This window comes from Chiloscyllium plagiosum, unplaced genomic scaffold (assembly GCF_037043375.1).
Source record: "Chiloscyllium plagiosum isolate Xiang-an unplaced genomic scaffold, Cpla_swu_hap1 HiC_scaffold_45, whole genome shotgun sequence".
Lineage (NCBI taxonomy): Eukaryota > Metazoa > Chordata > Chondrichthyes > Orectolobiformes > Hemiscylliidae > Chiloscyllium > Chiloscyllium plagiosum.
Genome location: NW_028270183.1, coordinates 29,128,225 through 29,150,456, shown reverse-complemented (window position 1 = coordinate 29,150,456; position 22,232 = coordinate 29,128,225).

Sequence of the window (22,232 nt, the reverse complement as noted above, 5' to 3'; positions counted from 1 at the left end):
CCCAGAACCTGGAATGTTGAGAATGGCAGGAAAATCAACTAGGGATCAGGGACAAAAGCAGAACATGCTTGCGGTCGCTGTGGCCAACAGGACTCAATATCGAGTTCAACAATTTTTGGGCTTGAACACCTTCTCCAGCCTTTACCTACCTCCGCAGCCATGAACTGTCATAATGTGGGCTGCTTTCATCACAGCCAAACCAGTTTCACCTCCTAATAGTCCCTCTAATCAGGTGTTCCTTCTCTCTGGCTCACCCCAATTCATCCCTTTGTCTGTCTAACTGCTGTTTTCTCTCTCTCTGTGGGCTCTGTCTCTGCCAATTGTGCAGTTTGCTTTAACTCTGCTTTCTCTACACAGATGCTGCAGGACTTGTTGAATTTTGGTTTTTCTTTCAGATTTCCAGCATCTGCAGGTTTTTGTAGGAATCAGGGACATTGTCTCGTTGCTTCAGGAACATGAAGTAACACGTTAGAATGGTGCGTTATGGCGAGCCCAGAGTGTTTGAAGTTTCCTAACATGTTCAGGTGAAACTGAAGATGGGTCAGAAAACCCAGGTTAGCTCAAAAGGAATTTCCAAAAGTTCATATCTGAACAAATCTGTCTGTTTTGTTCAGTTATTAAATATGTGCCTCGGAGGCAGATAGACTTAAACACAAAATCACGGTTGACATTCCCGTTGCAAAACTTGGTGTATTTAAAATAAAAGCCCTAATTAAAATGGCTTAGTCCCTCTCAGGCAGATGGTCCAATGAATGAGGAGTTTTCTCTGACATCCACATCCAACACTATACCTGCCTATTTTCTCCTCTGAAAAGTTATCATATTTTGCTCATGCGTCACAATCAGCTGCTGAAATCCTTAACCGTACCTTTGTTCCCTGTTGAAGTGACTGTTCTAGCACCTACATTGCTGCTTAGAACACAGTGTTCAGCATCATTCACAACTCGTCAAATAATGAAGCAATCTCAGTCCAAACCATGAGGGACCTGGATAGGCTGAATACCTGAGGGTGAGGGAGCCCAAACCCAGAGGGTCGTGCTTTCGGTGAGAGGGGAAAGACTTGAAAAGGACCTGAGTAGAACCTTTTTAATGCAGAGGGTCGTGCGTGTACGGAATGAGCCTCCAGAGGAAGTGGTGGAGGCTGGGACAATTCCAACATTTAAATGGCACCTGAATGGGTATATGAACAGGAAAGGTTTGGAGGGATATGGGCCAAGTGCTGGCAAATGGGAATAGGTCAGATTTGGATGGCTGGTCAGCACGGAACGTTGAACCGATGGGTCTGTTTCCGGATCAAAGGCGGCTGGTGAACAGGAAATAGTACAGGAATAAATGGAACATCATGTGGTTTGCAACACAGTGTGTTACAGAAATCTGTCCTGAAGTATAAGTGCTCTTCAATTTATTCATAAGATCTGGATGAAGGAACTGAAGACAGGATTGCTACATTTGCTGATGACACAGGGACATGTAGGAAAGTCAGCTGTGAACACAAAGTAAGGAGCTACAAAGGAGTATAGGTAGGTCAAGTGAGTCGGCAAAGATCTGGTAAACGGTGAATATTGTGGGCAAATGCAAACTTCTGCATTTTGGTAGGAAGAATTGTACAATCTTATCGAAATGGTGAGAGACTGCAGAGCTCAGAAATGGAGAGAGGTGTGGGCACCTAAATGCATGAATCTTGCGCCTGCAGGTACAATGAATATTTAGAATGGTTGTTATTATGAATTAACATTATTAATTAGTGTAACTGTTTCTTGTGAGGAGAATCGAATGCAAACTAGGGATATGGATATGATGCTTCAGCTTAACAGGGCATTGGTGACATCATATCTGGAATATTCTATGGTTTTGGTCACCTCATTCAAGGCAAGATGTAAATGCATTGAAAATAATTCAGAGAAATTTCACTCGACTAATCTTTGGAATGGGTAGGCGATCGGTTGAAGCAAGTTTGGAAATGATAGGTGATGATCTGACTGAAACACTTGACTCTAGCCCTGTCTCAGTTGCTTTATTGTCCTGATGAAGGGTTAAGCTCGATTCTGCTGCTACTGGGATGCTGCCTGACCTGCTATGCTTTTTCCAGCACCACACTTCATCGATTATCCAGCATCTGCAGTCCTGACAATCTCCTCAGTTCCTTTATTCCCTTCAGACTCTCCCAGTGCCTCTCCTGCAGGAATTGACTCTTACCTGAATGAAGGTCCATGTGTGTATTATTGCTGCCCATGTCCCAAACTCAGTGACTAAGTCCGAAGCGAAAAAGTAGAGAGCTGTTTGGTCAAGCAAGGGATCATCACAAAGTGGTTAGGAACAGGAACACGGTCTACATTTCTTTGTTCATCTCTTGTTTATAGTCACAGAATGACCATGTCTCCTTCTCAGATTAGATTAGATTCCCTACAGTGTGGAAACAGGCCCTTCGGGCCAACCAGTCCACACCGACCCTCCGAAGAGGAACCCACCCAGACCCATTTCCCTCTGAGTAATGCACCTAAAACTCTGAGCAATTTAGCATGGCCAATTCACCTGACCTGCACTTCTTTGGACTGTGGGAGGAAACCGGAGCACCCGGAGGAAACCCACACAGACACAGTGAGAATGTGCAAACTCCACACAGACAGTTGCCTAAGTCTGAAATCGAACGTGGGACCCTGGTGCTGCGAGGCAGCAGTGCTAACCACTGAGCCACCGTGCCGCCCCATAGTCTCTCAATTCTCTCAATTGAGAATTGTAAATATGTTGAGAAGCAATTCTTTCTTTGGGTACATGTTACACCAGCCTTGGAAATGCAGCCTCTTTGTTTTGCTTGTATGTAAAACCCTCGGTCGTTTTTGAGCAACAAGCTCAAGGAGTTGAAGCTAATGAGTGACCGTGTAGCAGTTTCCCAAGCTTGCATCTGTGTGAAATTACTGTCAGTGCCCCAGCTGTGATTCTAATTACACCCAACTCCTCCGCACTGTCCTCCCCAGCCCCTCATCAGATTGACTATGGTCCCACTCACTTGACCAACGTGATCACACAGCCCTGGGAAAGACCTGCTTCACCCTTGACTATTGTTTCGACAGAATCTCACCAGCCTTCGGACTTGCTGCTATGCAGCTAATAGACTGACCATGACCAACATCCTGGGCTTCAGTGACACTGATTTCCTGATGGAGAACATCCCAAAAAGGTCATGCACCCATGCCCAATGCCCTTGACTGGCTGTGCCAGGGCCCCCTGACTGATGGGTGCCTTCATGACCTTCATTGATGAATGCTCCCCTAACTTGTAGATACATGGATGCACATGCTGTGTGTTGGCCAAGTACACTGTTGGACATAACACACTTATGTTCAGCAAGCTGTGCACCCACTGGGTTGAGGATTGCTCAGTAGGAAGTCAAGCTGCCTTACTGTTTGATTAAGATCATTGGCACGTCAAGGCAGTGATGCTGAGGGAGCAAGCGCCAAGAGTAAATGATCAATGCTAAGGTGTAGCCTGGTCCAGTCTGCAAGCTGTGCCCCCAATCAGTATTCATTGCCAGAGCACCTTACAATGGAGGTCTGGGATTCTGAAGTGCACTGTTAGTGCAGAGGAGGAGTGCCAGGATGATCATGATGGATTGGCAGCTGGCAGATGCCAATGTCCGTGGACGAGGAGTGTGTGTGACCAGGGCCTGAGGTTCATGTTCTGGGCTGTGGTTTGGTATAGGCAGCATCGAGATGGTTTGCAGAAAGTTAGATTCACCAGCTACATGCTGTGGTTTCTTTATAAATTCATTCTGAAATCCAATGTATTTGGCGAACTTGGTAATTTGCAAACTTAAATATGAATGATACATAATTAGGCATTAACCAGGCATCTAGCAATCAATAGTGAACATGAACTGGCATCTTACTGCTACCTAGTGAAAATCTCACCACACTGTTTGTGAAAAGTTTGAAAAATGGAACAAGATATGAATAGAAGATGTATAGTTAGTACGTTTGCAGATAACACCAAGATTGATAGTGTAGTGGACAGGGAAGAAGGTTACCTCAGTACACAACAGGATTTTGATCAGATGGGCAGATGGGCTGAGGAGTGGCTGGTGAATACTAATTGAGATAAATGCGAGGTGCTGCATTTGGAAAGGCAAATCAGAGCAGGACTTATGTTCTTAACGGTAAGGTCCTGGAGAGTGTTACTGAACAATGAGACCTTGGAGTGCAGGTTCATCATTCCTTGCAAGTGGAGTCACAGGTAAATAGGATAGTGATGAAGGTGTTTGTTATGTTTTCCTTTATTGGTCAGAGTATTGAGCATAGGAGTTAGGAGGTCATGTTGAGGTTGTACAGGACATTGGTTAGGCCATTTTTGGAATACTGCGTTCAATTCTGGTCTTCCTCCTATCAGAAGGATGTTGTGAAAAGGTTCCGAAAATACTTATGAGACTGTTGCCTGGTTGGAGGGTTTGAGCTATAGGAAAAAGGCTGAATAAACTGGGGCTGTTTTCCCTGACGTGTCAGAGGCTGAGGGGCCAACTTATAGAGGTTTGTAAAAGCTTGAGGGGCATGGATATGGTAAACAGATAAGATCTTTTCCCTGGGATAGTTGCGTCCAGAACTAGAGAGCATAGTTTTAGGATGAGAAGGGAAATATATAAAAGACACCTAAGGGTAACTTTTTCATGCAGAGGGTGGTATGTGTATGGAATGAACTGCCAGAGGAAGTGATGGAGGCTGGTACAATTACAACATTTAAAGGGCATTTGGATAGATATATGAATAGGAAGGGTTTGGTGGGTTATGGCACAAGTGCTGGCAAATGGGATTCGATTAATTTCGGATATCTGGTCAGCATGGACAGGTTGGACCAAAGGGTCTGTTTCTGTGCTGTCCAGCTGTAAGACTCTATGATGCCAAGATTATATTGACATGTAATTAGACCTTGCTGCGCCTGCTATCAGATTCTGCCACACAACTCACCAGAGCGCACATTGTTAAGTTACCTGTATGATTTCACCTCCAGTTTATTTTTAAGAAACTATATTGCAAAGAAGTTCACTTGGGCTTGAGACAGCAAGTAATCTGCCATCTGACTGTCTTTGTGCTGGTCTTGTAGATTCAACTGACTTCTACAGTTACAAAGCGGATGGGAGGTTTGAGTTTTAGCAGATCAATCACAGCTTTTCAAACCTTTTCAGATATAGGTGGAGATTCAGTCATGTGGTGGGCCTTTTCAGATGTCAGTTTCAAGTTACCATGTAGTTTATATTCACTGGACAAATATCCATTGTTCCTACTGATCATAAATCACAAGAAACTAACTTCCAAATTCGGGGGATAATAGGGTGTTGTCCTTTATGTCAAAGGGAATGGAATATAAAAACAGGAAGATCTTGTTAAAGCTATTTGTCATACCATAACAGGGAGGCTCTGAACAGTTTTGGGCCCCTTATCTAAGGGAAGATATATTGCTCTTGGTGGCAGTCCAAACAAGGTACACAAACACAGGTTTGCTGGGCTTGTGTTATGGGGAGTAATTGAGTGGATTGGGTATCTACTCATTGGACCTTAGAAGAATGAAAGGAAACCTTACTGAAAAATATCCCATTCTCAGCGGACCTGACAGGATAGATGTCGAGAGGTTGCTTCACCTAGTGAAAACGTGCAGCACCAGAGGGTGTTATCTCAGAGTAAGGGTTTTTCCCATTGAACACAGAAATGAGGAAGAATTTCTTCTCTGAGCTTTGTGAATCCATGAAATTCTGTACTGCAGAGGGGTAATGGGGTTGGGTAATTAAATCTGTTCAAGGCTGAGATTGATTTTCATTCATTGGGGGAAACAAGTGTTATGAGGAAAGAGGAGGAAAGCGTAGTTGAAGATTATTAAATCAACCATGTGCACATGGAATGGCAGAACAAACCTGATGGGCTGAATAGACTACCTCTGCTCAAAGATAAATTGCCTTCTTGATTCCTCTGCAAATATGACACAATAGGATGATTTTTCCCTTTGTTACCAGCCCAGGTTTGGAGACTGAGGCTGTGCTGTTCTCCCTGTCCTTCTGTGAGGTTATTGTCCCTACAATTACTGGCTATGAATTTTCACCAAGGGCTCATCTGTTTACCTTTGTCCCGGTAATTATTACCTGGACGTATTTGAAGCTGTAGCCAACTCACAGATCACGAGACACAAAGTAACAAATTTCATCAAAAACAGTTCAGTTTAAAAATTAAACAAGTACAGCTTTTATGATAATTAACCATCTTTTCCAGGTTGGGTGGACCTGAGAGTCTGGAATAATGTCATGGAATAAGGTGGGTGAACTTGCAGCATGGGTTGGTACCTGGGATTTCTATGTTGTGGCCATTTCAGAGACATGGCTAGAGGAGGGACAGGAATAGTTGTTGCAGATTCTGGGATTGAGATGTTTCAGCAAGGACAGAGAAGATGGTAAAAATCAGGAAGGTGCGGCATTGTTAATCAAAGGTAGCATTACAGCAGCTGAGATAACATTTGAGGACTCAACTACTGAGGTAGTTTGGACTGAGGTCAGAAATTGGAAAGGAGAGGTCGCCCTGTTGGGAGTTTTCTACAGGCCTCTGAATTGTTGCAGTGATGTAGAGGGAAGGATAGCAAAGATGATTCTCGATAAGAGCAAGAATAACAGGGTAGTTGTTATGGGGGACTTTAACTTCCCGCAATATTGACTGGGAATGCTATAGTTTAAGTAGTTAAGATGGGTCAGCTTTTGTTCAATGTGTGCAGGAGGGTTTCCAGACACAGTATGTACACAGGAGAAAGTGAGAACTGCAGATGCTGGAGTACCAAAGTTGAAAAATGTGGTGTTGGAAAAACACAGCAGACCAGGCAGCATCCGAGGAGCAGGAGAATCAATGTTTCGGGCATAAAGAAGGGCTTATGCCCGAAACGTCGATTCTCCTGCTCCTTGGATGCTGCCTGGCCAGCTGTGTTTTTCCAGCACCACATTTTTCAACAGTATGTACACAGGCCAACAAGGGGCGAGGCCACATTAGATTTGGTACTGAGTAATGAACCCGGCCAGTTGTTAGATTTGGAGGTAGGTGAGCACTTTGGTGATAGTGACTACAATTCAATTATGTTTACTTTAGCGATGGGCAGGGATAGGTATGTACTGTAGGGAAAGAGGTATAACTAGGGGAAAGGCAATTATGATGGAATTAGGCAAGATTTAGGATGTAAAGTGGTTGATGCGGTGTATGTGGCCTTCAGTAGGCATTTGATAAGGTTCCCCACGGTAGGCTATTGCATAAAAAACAGAGTTTCAGTATTGAAGGTGATTTAGTGGTTTGGATCAGAAATTGTCGAGCTGAAAGAAGACAGAGGGTGGTGGTTTTTGGGAAATATTCATCCTGGAACTCAGTTACCACTGGTGTGCCATAAGGATCATCATTTTTCTAAACGATCTGGATGTGGGAGTAGAAGGATGGGTTAGTAAATGTCTGGATGACACTAAGGTCGGCAGAGTTATGGATAGTGCCAAAAGGATGTTGTGGATTACAGAGGGACATAGATAAGATGCAGAGCTGGGCTGAGAAGGAGCAAATGGAGTTGAATGCGGAAACGTGTGAGGTAGGTCACTTCGGAAGAAATAACAGGAATGCAGAGTACTGGGCTAACGGTAAAATTCTTGGCAGTGTAGATGAGCAGAGAAATTTTGATGTCCAGGTTCACTAAATCCCTGAACGTTGCCACCCAAGTTGATAGGGTTGTTGAGGTGGCTTATGGTAAGTGGACATTTATTTGTCGGGGGATTGAGTTTCAGAGCCACGAGGTCAATCTTCAGCTGTATAAGACATTGGTAAGGCCTCACCTGGAGTATTGCGTGCAGTTCTGGTTACCCCATTATAGGAAGGCTGTGGAAGCTTTGGAAAGAGTTCAGAGGAGATTTACTAGGTTGTTGCCTGGTATGGAGGGACGGTCTGATGAGGAAAGGCTGAGGGAACTGAAGCTGTTTACATTGGAGATAAGAAGGTTGAGAGTGACTTGATCAAGATGTATAAGATAATCAGAGGGTTAGATAGGGTGGATAGTGAGACCCTTTTTGTTCAGGTGGTGATGGATAGCATGAGGGGACATAGCTTTAACCGGAGGGGTGATAGATTTAGAACAGATATCGGGTGTAGTTTCTTCACTCAAAGAGTAGTAGGGGCATGGGATGACCTGCCTGCAACAGTAGTAGACTCGCCGATGTTAAGGGCATTTAAATGGGCATTGGACATACATATGGATAACAATAGAATGGGGTAGGTTAGATGGGCGTCTGATTAATTTCACAGGTCGGCGCAACATTGAAGGCTGAAGGGTCTGTACTACACTGTAACGATCTATATTCTATATTCTATGTTTATGTTCTATGAGATGTGGGGCACAACCCTCTACTTTCAGACTCTCAATCACTCTCTCTACACTATTTCATTGGGAAGATTCATCTCCACCATTCTGTTCCTTTACCTGCACTTACTCTCCTGTGACCGTTCGAAGGAAGTTGCCAGTTTTGGTTCACTGCCAGTAACACGCTGGTTAAACACTGCCAAACTCATTCTCCCAAGTTTGTGGAGACGTTTAAAGGTGCATTTGAAACCCAGGCTCCTCTCCACCCAATTCTCACAGTGCTTTCAACAGAAGTGCCTTTTATTTACTTTAACACAGGAAAACAAGTAAAGGAAGAGTAAGAGAGTGGGAGAGGAGGGATACAGGGAGGATGATAAAGAGAAAGGATGAGGTGAGGCTTTAAAAGGAAGCATTGTCTGTTGCATCTCAGCAAATCCTTTTTCTCATCTGCCTTCGTACTCAGGAGTCTTCAATAACAATTCTTCATGCATGCAAGCATTGAGGATCTTACTGCTATTCCACTCTGAGGGGCTTTACAGCTGAACTTGATCCCCTATGGGGTTCCAGGAATACAGCTGGATTACAAAATCACAGCTTGATTTACTCAGCTCTCCAGACAAGACACTGAAGCTGGTCATAGCACTGTGAGTGACAGAATTCACCCCCACCGAGACATATCCCCTGTCCTTCTCTCCCCACTCAATGTACATTTCCAGTCCACAAATCTACACATTCTCGGCTCATCTCGTTCTCACTCTCACCACAAATCAGCTATGATCTGATTGAATGGCGGAGCAGTCTCAAAGGGACAGACAGCCAATTCCTCCTCCTCGTCCTTATGGTCTTATGGACTATACCAAGCCCACACATCCTTGGACACTATGGGCAATTTAGTATGACCAATTCACCTAAGCTGCACATTTTGGACTGTGGTATGTAACGGAACACCTGGAGGAAACCCACGCAAACATGGGGAGAATGTGCAAATTCCACACAGACATTTGCCCGAGGCTGAAATCGAACCCGTATCTCTGGTGCTGTGAGGCACCAGTGCTAACCAAATGGTAACCAAACAAAAAGAGACACATTGTTCCAGCAATTACTTGCTCGAGATGCTCCTGAAGACTGTCCAGGAGTAAAGGAAAGTTCTGGATGGCAACAAGAGGTCATCGCAACTGATGAAGGCCATGTGGACACAGGCGACTGCGGAGGTTTGAGGACAGTGGGCACCTCAAGGAACGTGACTCCAGTGGCACAGGTGGATAGATGATCTTCTGTTCTCCACCAGGGTGTGCCCATGATCCACTGAATGGCTCTGTCAATGCGAATGATTATGTATGGTCGCAACTAAAGAGAACCATCTCTGAGGCTGAGTGCCAGGCATCATCATTACAGCTACCAATGGAGTACCACTGACACCACAGTGCTCCTGACTATCTCACGTCTGCCAGGATTTCATTCTCACAACATCACAGGTACCTGGAGAAAGTGAGGACTGCAGACGCTGGAGATCAGAGTCGAAAACTGTGGTGCTGGAAAAGCACAGCAGGTCAGGCAGCATCCGAGGAGCAAGAGAGTGGACATTTGGGGAGGACACTTCATCAGGAATTTGGTGGGGCGGGGGGCGAGGGGGCTGAGAGGTAAATACAGGGTGGGGCTGCGGCTGGGGAAAGGTAGCTGGGAAGGCGATAGGTAGATGAAGGTGATAGGTTGAAAGGAAGATGGGCAGGTAGGACAGTTCAGTGCCGAGTTGGAGGGTTGGATTTGGGATATGGTGGGGGGAGGGGAGATAATGAAATGAGTGAATTTGATGTTGATGCCGTGTGGTTAGAAGGTTCCAAGCCGGAAGATGAGGCGTTCTTCCTCCAGGTTTTGGGTGGCTTGGATTTGGCAGTGGAGGGGTGTCAGGTACTATGTCACTCAGCTGGTAAAACATCAGACCTTACATAACCATTTGGAGATCACACCCTTCAGTCCAACCCATCCATATTAATCAGGTTTTCCAAACTAAAGTAATTCCATTTCTCTGTGATTGGCCCAAATCCAACTAAACCTTTCCTATCCATGTACCTGTCCGAACGTCATTCAAATGTTTTAACTGTGCCTGAATCTATCACTCCCTCTGGCAGTCCCATATGTACACACCTTCTGTGTAGAAACATTTCCCCTGAGTCCCATTTTAAACCTTTCCCAATTCACCTTCAACCTCTGCCCTCTATTTTTGAACTCCACTATCCTCGGGAATAGACCTTTGCTATTCACCTTATCTGTACCCCTCATGATTTTATAAACCTCTACAAGGTCACCCCTCAACGTCCTATGCTCCAGTTCCAGCAGCTTCTGATAACTCAAACCCTCCAGTCGCGGTAACATCCTGGTAAATCTTCTTTACACAATGTCCAGTTTAATAATACGCTTCCTGTAATAGGATGACTGGAACTGTACACAGAAGTGGCCTCACCAATGTCCTGTACGGCCATAACATGACGCCCCAACTCCTTTACCCACTGCTCTGACCAATGAAAGCAAGCATGCTAAAAGTCTTCTTCTTCAACCTGTCTACCTGTGATGCTACTTTCAAGTAACTATGACAGCCAGGATTTATCCAATCACATTCCATTTGATCTTGGGAAAGTGAGAGGTCAGGGGAGAATGGCGATAATCAGTAAAAGTTAACTGTCACAAGCTCAATAGCTTACTGAGAGTGTTCTTTCCAAAATGGCAGTAACTGCTTGTCTTGTGTATTATTGGAAATTCATGGGATGATGTTGGTGAACTAACTGTACAGAGGCTGGTGTACCATCACCAAGTCAACCTTTACTTACATGTGCACAGGACATGGACTCTGACCAGCTCGCTCAGAGCCAGCCCCCGAGAGTGAGGAGACCCTCTGAGACTGCTGTTTAGATCTGTCAGCCAGGGCTCCTTGATTATCCCAGGTTAACAGCCCCAATGAGATTTCTAATGAGATCTGCCTGGCCAGCCACCTTCCAATCACTGACTCATATTTTATTTGAGGACATTGGGCGAGAATATATTTCCTTGTTTCAACTTGGGTCCTTATGCCAAATTGTACCGGTGTCCATGAGTTATTACAATTTTCTCCTCATAATATGAAACATGATTTTCAACAATTCTGTTGAATCTCCTCTCAATCTGCTCTGGGTGGAGAGCAATCTCACCTTCTCACTCCATGGAACTAACATTTCTCTTCCCCACATCATCCCAGTAAATCTCTTCTATTTCATCTTGAGGGGCTGGATGTCATTCCTAAAGAGTGGTACCCAAAATTGAACATAACATTCTAGGTGAGACTGAGCAACTGTTTTAGAAAGGTTTAAATTAACTTCCCGGCGATATTTCAGAATCCGAAATGTTTTCATGACTGTAATTTGTTCTGTAAACATCAAAAATTGCAATCCCGCAGCGCTCCGTTCCAGTATCAATTTCCAAATTCTATAATTTATTTTGTTGTTTCTTCTTATACTTCCTTTCAAAATGCATCACTTCACAATTCTCAGCTGTAAATCCCTTTGTGTTCTGTCCCTGTCCAATTCCCCAATCTGTTTCTGAAGTCTATTATCGTCCTTGTTACTGTTTGTTACATTTAGTAGCACTTCACTCTGTGAGAGCGGTTATCTTTGACAATGGTATCAGCTTTGACAATGGTTGAAGTTGTGAGAGTAGTAATATCTGAGAAAACTATATCATTGTTGGGAACTGTAGTAATTTCAAGCATTTAAAGAATGTCACAACACAACAGGAGGCTATTTAGCCCAACATGATGATTGTGGCTCTTTAAAGAAGCAAGCATGTTTTCCGAGCAGGAGTAAGATCAGAGCCAATCTGGTTAGTCCATATTCCCGATAGAAACATTTTCTAATCTACCTACTCAGAGATGTGACGACATTATTCTGGAGCAGGTGGGACTGAACCCAGACCTCCCGGTTCAGAGGTCGAGATATTACCACTGAAAACCAGTAAATGCAGCCTGCCATGTAAAATGTCAGTAAATAAGGAAATCTGTAAGATACTGTCGTGCCTCAGCCGTCTCTCATGTTTATCTCAATACCCTCACAGATTTGCTTCACATCCAACTGCCCGACCAGTGGAGCCAGGGGAACCAAAAGCGTTACTACTTTTCAACTCGGAAAACAAGTTGGAAAGAAGCTCAGACATTCTGTGAATCCATGGGTGCCCACCTTGTTGTCATTAACAGTGCTGAGGAGCAGGTTGGAACAGTCTGTTCGTTCGGTTCATTGGTTGGCAGACTGCAGTCTGACTTGGAACAAATCACTTGTTCGTTTTTCCTGTTAGGTTATGGATAAGAAGCTGAAGTTGTTGTGAAAGGAAATGATTTATGAAGGGTGCACTGACTCATTATTTCAGATGAACATCCCATTTAGCAGCTGCAGTGGGCCACTTAGCCCGTGCAGTTTGCTCCATTATCCAATCAGATCATGGCTGGGCAGATTGCTTCATAGTTCTGCTGACTCTAGGTAACCATTCGCCAGCACCACCTCCCCCCGACCCTCCTCTGCTAAACATCAATCTATATGTCTCTGAATTCAGAATATTCAAGGACACTGCTTTCACCATCTATTCAAACAATGAAAACACTCTGTGAGGAACTTTATTTTGCTTTCTGTCTAAAATTTACCAGGACCCATACGGCCTTCATATCAGGAGGGCTGGAGTACAGGGATGCAGATGCTATGCTATAGTTATACAAAACTTTGGTTAGACCCCACTTGGAGTACTGTTACAGGGTTTAATGGGGTAAATGCTGAGAGGCTGGTTCCCCTCATGGGAGAGTCTAGTGGAGGGCAGAGTCTCTGAATGGAGGAGTACCAACTTAAGACTGACATGAGAAGGAACCTCTTCTCTCAGAGAGTTGTCAATATTTGGAGCTCCTTGCCACAGCAAGCTGTGGGGAAGAGTCCTTGTGTATATTTAAGGCTGAGCTAGATTAGAACATAGAACGTAGAGCATCACAGTGCATTATAGGTCTTTCAGTCCTTGATGTTGCACCGACCTGTGGAACCAATCTGAAGCCCATCCAACCTAAACTATTCCATTTTCATCCATATGCTTATCCAATGACCATTTAAATGCCCTTAAATTTGGTGAGTCTCCTACTGTTGCAGGCAGGGCATTCCGTCCCCCTACTACTCCCTGAGTAAAGAAACAGCCTCTGACATCTGTCCGATATCGATATCCCTCAATTTAAAACTATGTCCTCTCATGCTAGCCATCACCATCTGAGGAAAAAGGCTCTCACTGTCCACCCTAACTAACGCTAGGATTATTTTATATGTCTATATTAAGCCGCCTCTCAACCTTTCTCTCTCTATTGAAAAGAGCCTCAAATCCTTCAGCCGTTCCTCATAAGACCTTTCCTCCATTCCAGGAAACATCATGGTAAATCTCCTCTGCACCCTTTCCAAAGCGTCCACATCCTTCCTATTATACGGCGATCTGAATTTACGCAATACTCTAAGGGCAGCCACACCAGAACATGACCTCGTGACTCCGAAACTCAATCTCTCTACCAATAAAAGCAAACACCCTGTATGCTTTCTGAACAACCCTATCAATCTGGGTGGCAAGTTTCAGGGATCTATGTACATGAACACCGCTAGCCCTCTGCTCATCTACACAACCAAGAATCTTATCATTAACCCAGTACACTTTATTCCTGTTGCTCCTTCCAAAGTGAATCACCTCACACTTTTACACTTTAAACTCTATTAGCCACATCTCATCCAGCTCTGCAGCTTATCTATGTCCCTCTGTAACCTGAAACATCTTTCACCACTATTCACAACTCCACTGACACTAGTTTCATCCGAATGCTTACTAAACCATCCTTCCACTCCCTCATCCAGCTCATTTATAGAAATGACAAACAGCATTGGCCTCAAAACAGATCCTTGCGGTACACCAGTGTAACTGAACTCCAGGATGAACATCTCCCATCAATCACTACCCTCTGTCTTCCTTCAGCCAGCCAATTTCTGAACCAAACCACCAAATCACCCTCAATCCTATGCCTCTGTATTTTCTGCAATAAATGGCTGTGGGGAACCTTATCAAATGCCTTACTGAAATCCATATACACCACATGAACCGTGTTACACTCATTCACCTGTTCGGTCACTTTCTCAAAGTGCTCAATAAGGTTTGTGAGGTTTGTGAGTTGATTCGTGATTGGTTGGGGAATTAATGGCTACAGGGAAAATGCAGGAAAATGATGCAAGGAATGTCAGACCAGCCAGGACCCTGTTGAATGGTGGAACAAGCTCGAGGGGCTGAATGGTCTATTCCTGTTCCTTTCTCAAGGGATTAAAAGGTGACTATAGCATGGTTGAATTTTTTATATAGTTTGAGAGACAGAAACTTGGGTCACAAACAAATGTGGTAAACACGAACATGGCTAATAACAAAAGAATGAGGTTAGAGCTAACTAAAGTAATTTGGAAAGGAGCTTGGAAGCAAAGATGGTTGTGGACAAGGTCAGATGAATAAGAAAATATTTCATGGCTCACATCCAAGATATGTCACGGAGGAATAATTTAAAAACCAACTAAAGATGTTCAAAAATCCAACAAAGGAGAGGGTAAACTTTGAGAGTAAACATTCAAGTAATATCAAGATGCATGACTAGAGCTTCTTGACAAATATAAAAAGGAACAGACACCAAAATAAACATGGTCCCTTTCCTGAATGAAGTTGGGGAAATAATAACAGGAAACCAGGAAATGAAAGAGGACTTCAATAAATACTTCCCATCAGTCTCCGCAGTCAACTGCATGAATATAATCTCAAAAGCTGAGTGGCATGGTGGCTCATGGTTAGCACAGCTGCCTCGATTGAACCTGGGGTCAATTCCAGCTTTGGGCAAGTGTCTGTGTGGAGCTTGCATGTTCTCCCCATGTCTGTGTGGGCTTTCTCTGGCTTCCTCCCACAGCCCAAAGGTCTACAGGTTCCGATGGATTGGCCATACTAAACTGTCCTGTACAACAAGCACAAACTCACAACCAATATCCATGTTAATATACTTGCTTCTCACAGTCTTTGTAGGTGTTGTCTGTCTATCATACACGATAGCCCCTCACCTTGACAGTCTGCATGCCTTTTTTAATTAGTTCTAGCTTCACATTTTACGAATGCTGTGGTTAAAATTTCAGCCCTTCCAAATATAATCCATCAGGGAATAAAATGGAATCCAATGACAGTGAGAATAGACCCATTCCTTGCCTAGCCCCCTCAGAGATTATACCAGGAATGGAGATGTTAGGTAGGTGAGATGTGTGAGTGGGTAAATGTGTGGCCAGGAAGTAGTTAGTTTTGGCTGGGGTGAGGGTGTTAGTTATAATTGGTTTGAAGGACTATTTAGATGTGGTCAGGAGTAGTTGGGTTGTGGGATAGTCAGGTGGTCAAATGATATTTGGTTCAGGACTGGAGGTATAACCTTGAATGATCTCAGGGCTGATTGAGTTGGGATATTATTAGGTGATCAGGAGAGGTGACCAGGGAGGGGAGGGATGGTGACTTACATTTGGGTTCCATAATGGACTTGCCAGTGTGTTTGACCAGGTTTCGATCTATCCACAGTTTCCTAGGGGGATATCAGGCCTAGTCTGGTATGACATTCCAATAAGTCCATAAATTGCTTTAAGAAAGAACATGAAGTATATTTCATTGTTTGAACCTCTCTGGGTTATTGACTTCCTGTAGAACTTTGACACACCAGGGTAAGTGGGAATAGAGGCCTGGAAACCTGATGATGTTCTTTCGCGTTTATCTGAACTGATGGATGGTGCCCATGTGTTGGCACATGGTACTTCTTCAAAGTGAGCATTCATTTGCTTCATCCCTATCCAGATCCTTCCTTCCATGTGGGAACAACTGCTTCTGGATGCTTGAAGGAATGAATCAGAAACCAAGTTGGTCGGGTTGGTAAGAAAGGTTGGTCTTCATTTGCGGGGGATTGAGTTAAAGAGTTGCGAGGTCATACTGCAGCACGATGGAACCAAGGTTAGACCACACTTGGAATATTGTCTTCAGTTCTGGCCACCTCATTATAGTAAGGATGATGAAGCTTTAAAGAGGGAGCAGAGGACTGGCGGGCATGTCTTATGAAGAAAGCTTTTCTCATTGGAGCGAAGAAGGACAAGGGGGAACTTGATAGAGGTAGACAAGATGATGAGAGGCATCGATAGAGTGGATAGCCAGAGACTTCTTCCCAGGGCAGAAATGGCTATCATGAGGGGGGGCATAGTTTTAAGGTGATTGGAAGAAGGTTTAGGAGAGATGTCAGAGGTGATAGAGTCATCGAGATGTACAGCACAGAAACAGACCCTTCAGTTCAGGTTCTTTATACAGAGAGTGGTGGGTGTGTGGAATGCCTGCCAGCAGTGGCAGCAGAGTCAGATACATTAGGGATATTTAAGCGCCTCTTGGTTAGACACATGGGTGCTAGAAAAATAAAGGGTTTGTTTGTTAGTTTCATCGTAGAGTAGGGTAAGATGTTGGCACAACATCGAGGGCCGAAGGGCCTGTAGTACAGTTCTATGTCCCATGTTCTATGTCCCATGTTCAAAAAGGTGAAAGGTTACCATTGTATCAGTGTTGACATTGCTTGCACTCTGCCTATGCACTGTCATTATTGCTGGATCAATTTCTTTGTGTTCACTGTTTGGTTTCTATTATGGGTTCATATTTAAGTAAGTCTCATTTCTGCAGTGTGAGGAAAAATCAAACCCAGAATTTGGCTCTACATATTATTATTTTAACTGTTTAACAGTCAGAGTTTTCTGAGTCAGAGGAAACCCAGAGTCTCCATTTGAATCCAATTAATTGGTGATTAAGACTTTGACTCTGTATGTTATTATTTAACTGTTTAAATTCTGAGTTTTGTGAGTCAGAGGGAAAAGGAAAGTACCTGCTGTTAGTACCAATGCACTGAAGAGCTGTGATTGAAAATTAATGTTTCTTTGGGATGAACATCTAGGGCTGAAACTTCCCCATATTTTGGCCCAATCTCATTTGTGTCACAGTCTGTCTGCATGGACCAGTGACTTTTCTCCTGCTATTGTCCCAAACTCATCTCATTATCCAAAGTGAGCCTGGTTCTTTTGCATGCTGTAGTTGGTGATGCTTCCCACTTTCAGGAAATCTCAAATCCTTAGTGCTGGCATCTCCTCCAAAGTCCACCGTGCCCTTGTTCAAGCTTGCCTTGAATCCTGAAGAAGGGTTCCACCTGAAACATTGCCTTCTCTCCCTCCTGATGCTGCCTGGCTTGCTGTGTTCTTCCAGCCTCCTGCCTGTCCACCTTTGGCCCAGAGCTGGATAAAGAAGGTCTATGACCTTCTCCGCTTTGCCATGATGGGTCCAGCCACCTTCTTTCAGCTCCCTCACACTCTCTATTACACACCTCCCAAAATGGCTCATGCTCTACAATCTCACTATTGCATGCAACGTCTTCCCTTCCTCACTCCCCCATTCAGGTGTCCCACACCACTAACGCTGCAGAGCCTCAGTACTGTCCACGTACTCACTCAGAAGTCCTCACCATTTTCCCTCAGCCTGCTCCAGCACTAACAATTGTGCCAGCCACATTCACCTTCATTTCTTCCTTTCCGTCAAAGCAAGAGAAAGCGGGCAATTATAGAGCAGAAAGAGCCAAGACAGGATGACCAATGTGTAGTTCTTTACCCTGACTGGCTATATCTAAGCCACTGGATTAATACCAGAGGCTCTGGATGAGTGGTGCTGGAAGAGCACAGCAGTTCAGGCAGCATCCAAGGTGCAGCGAAGTCGCTTGCTCCCGTCTGGGAGCTGGGTGTGTGTGTCCTCCATGTGAGGTGTCCTTGCAGTAGCAAGAAGTGGATCGCAAGTGCATCACAAAGAACATTCCTTCTATATGTGGTGAACCCCCATTATGGTTTTTGTCAGAGAATACAGTGACTCTGTCAAATGTTTAACCCTCAGTTTCAGGAGAAACTATTGTCTGCATTGGAGAACGTTCTGAAATGAAATGTAATATTGAGCAGTCCATTGATTCTGTTCCAGGTTCTCTCCTCTTTCAGGTTTTGGGACAGCAGTCAGCCGAATGGCCATCAAAGCTATGAAGAAGACTGTGTGGTGACTTCCTGCATGATTGGCCATCTGATTCTATTCATACCTCAATCTGTGAAAAATCAGCATAACGTTGTTTTCCTTTTTGTTACAATTAATGGAAAGTAAATCTGTTAATAAATATTCAATCCACGTTGTTATGGCCAAGTTGGGAGGCGTGTCACACAGTGCAACATCATTCCTTGTCTGACCCAGATCCTGATACGGAAATAAAATGATCCATTGATCAGGTTTTTAAAAAACGTATAGATTTATTATGAAATAAAATTATTCAATGAAGATATAAAACTACTTAATGCACTTGGTTTGTGAAGAGAAAATATAAATATTTTCCCCACACATATACACACATACAGTCTCACACACATCGTGTCTCTCACTCACACACTCACAGACACACACACACACTCACACACAGTCTCTCTCTCTCACACACAGACACACACTGCAATAGGAGCACAAAAATTGTCATTGCAATGATTCACTTTGGTGAAATGAACTGTTTTGACCGGGAAAAGCCAAGGAACTTTTTTAAAAATTATTCATTCATGGGAAGAAGGCAGCACTGGCCAGGTCAACATTTATTACCCATCCCCAGTTGCTCAGAGGGCAGTTAAGAATTAACCACATTACTGTGGGTCTGGAGTCACATGTAGACCAGACCGAATAAGGATGGATGATTCCTTCCCTAGTGGGCATTAGTGAATCAGAAAGGTTTTTCTAACAATCAACAATGGATTCATGTCATCATTAGACTCTTCATTCCAGATTTTACTGAGTCCAAGTTACACCGTCTTCCAGGGTGGGATTTAAACCCATATCCCTAGAACATTACTTGGGTCTCTGGATGAACAGTCTCGTGAAAACACCTCTGGGCCATTGCCTTCCCAAGTATGATCAGTACGTACTCATGGTTGGCTGGATCTAAACTAAAGATTTCATTCTGCTTCATCATACGGGATGAAGTGTAATTGTCTTGCTGCACTGGTTAATAATTTTCATTCAGATCTCCCAATGGGTTTGGGGTCAATATCATATAAGGGTGATGTTATAAACTGACTGAGCGGGCTGAGGATAGAAGACAGAAGAAGGCATAAAAAGGGCAGAATTTATTGGGCCCCGCTCGGTTTGCAGATGAAGAGATCCTATAAAATCCCCATTCTGTCCCAGGATTCTGGAGGTACCTGACACTCTGGTCACAAGCCTCCAGTCTGAAAAACCACCCTCTCCCAGCACCTTGTGCTGCAAGAATCAAGTGTTGTAGTAAACTGTGAAAAATGTTATCAAAGAGGACAATTGGATCTTGGTCAACAGGGCCAGTGGAGAGGAATGGCAGAAGGAGTATAATATAGATCAATACAAGATATGGCAAACCAAGGACAAGTGTCTCACACAGTTTGAGGTCAAGTCCTGGGGAGTGATGTTGTACAGAGAGATCCAAGGCTGCAGGGACATAGTTCCTCGAAAGTGCCGTCACATGTAGACAGGGTAATGAAGAAGGAACATAAAATTACAGCAGAAGCTGGAATCCAAAGTAGACAGGAAGGAGGCTGGAAGAACACAGCAAGGCAGGCAGCATCAGGAAGTGGAGAGATCAACGTTTCGGATGTAACCCTTCTTCCAATATGGAGATGGGTGTGGGGGAGGAGGTGGTTGCAGGTAAAAGGGGAGGTGGGAGCAGGGTGGTGAAGTGGGGATAGGGTACGACCTGGTTGATCATTGGGAGGAATGGATCCGGTTGGTGGCTGAGAGATCCGGTCGCTCGTGTTCCCTCATTTTATGTTTGGTCTCCCAATCTCTCTATATCGGGGAGACTAAACGTAAACTTAGGGAATGGCTGAGCGAACATCACAGCTGGGTCCACAACGGCCAACCGGACCTCCCAGTCACCACTCATTTCAGTTCCCCTTCCCACTCCCTGTACGACATGACCATCCTTGGCCTCCTCCATTGCCACAACAAATCAAACCACAAATTGGAGGAACAATAACTCATCTTCCACCTGGGCAGCCTACAACGTGGAGGACTCAACACTGAGTTCTCCAATTTCAAATAACCTCACTTTCTTCCCCCGACTCCCTTCCAAGCCCCTCCCCCTCACTGCCACTGCTCCCTGTCACCAACCGGATTCAATCCTCCCATTGACCAACTGGGTCATACCCTCTACCTGTCTTCACCCACCTCACTTCACCACCCTACACCCACCAACCCCTTTATGTGCAGCGCCCCCACACCAAAAAACAGTCCTGGAGAAGGGTTACATCTGAAACATCGACTTCTCCCCCTCCTGAAGCTGCATGACTTGCTGTGTTCTTCCAGCCTCCTGCTTGTCTCCCCAGGATAATGAAGAAGGTATTTAACACACTCGTCTTCATCGGAGAGAGAACTGAGTACAGACGTTGAGATAGAGAGTGTGGTGCTGGAAAAGCACAGCAAGTCATGCAGCATCTGAGGAGCAGGAGAATCAACATCTTGCGCATCAGTCGTTCATCAGGAAATGCTTTTCCAGCACCACACTCTTGACTCTGATCTCCAGGATCTGCAGTTCCTCACTTTCTCCTGCAGAAGTTGGGATGTCATGTTACAGCTGTACAAGACAATGGTAAGGCCATTGCGTACAATTCTGGTCGCTGTGCTACAGGAAGGATGTTATTGAACTGGAAAGGGTATAAAACGGATTTACAAGGATGCTCCCAAGGATTGCGTTCAGAGGAGAGGTTCGATAGGCTGAGACTTTTTTCCCTGGAACATAGGAGACTGAGGGATGACCTGATGGAGGTTTATAAAATGATATGAGATATAGATAAATTGATCTTTTCCCCAGGTCAGGGGAGTCCAAAACTAGAGGGCACAGGTTTAAGGTGAGGCAGCTGAAATTTAAAAGGGACCTGACGGGCAAGATCTGGGGTGGCACGGTGTCTCAGCATTTATCTCTGCTGCCGCACAGTGCCAGGGACCCAGGTTTGCTTACAGCCTCGAGCGACTGTCTGTGTGGTGTTTGCACATTCTCACCGTGTCTGCGTGGGTTTCCTCCGGGTGCTCCGGATTCCTCCCCCAGTCCAAAGATGTGCAGGTTAGGGTGGATTGACCATGGGAAATTGTCCCACTGTGTTCAGGGATATGTAGGTTAAGTGCATTAGTGAGGTGTAAGTGTAGAGTGATAGGGTAGCAGAATGGTTCTGGAGGGGTTACTCTTCGGAGGGTCGGTGTGGACTTGTTGGGCTGAAGGGCCTGTTGCCTCACTGTAGGGATATGTGTCTTCGCACAGAGGGTGGTGTGTGCATGGAAAGAGATGCCACAGGAAGTGGTGGAGGTGAGTATAGTTACAACAGTTCAAAGACATTTGATCAGATACAAGGATAGGAAAGGTTTAGAGGAATGTGGGCTAAATGCAGGCAAATGGGACTAGTTCAGTTTCAGAAACCTGGTCAGCATGGATGAGTTGGGCCGAAGGGATGGTTTCTGTGCTCCATAACTCAAAGAAAACAAAAATAAATATCTATAATGTATTGAAGATGAGTGGGAAGCCAGAAGATTGGTCAGCCTTTAAAACCCAGCAGCGGGAAACTGAAACACCAATCGGGAGAGAAGATGAAATATGAGAGTAAGCTCGCTAGTAATATAAAAGAAGATTGGAAGATTGAATTTAGATATCTAAAAGGTAAGAGAGAGGCAACAGTAAACATCGGATTGCTGGAAAAGGAAGCTGAAGGAATAGTAATGGGAACAAAGAAATGACA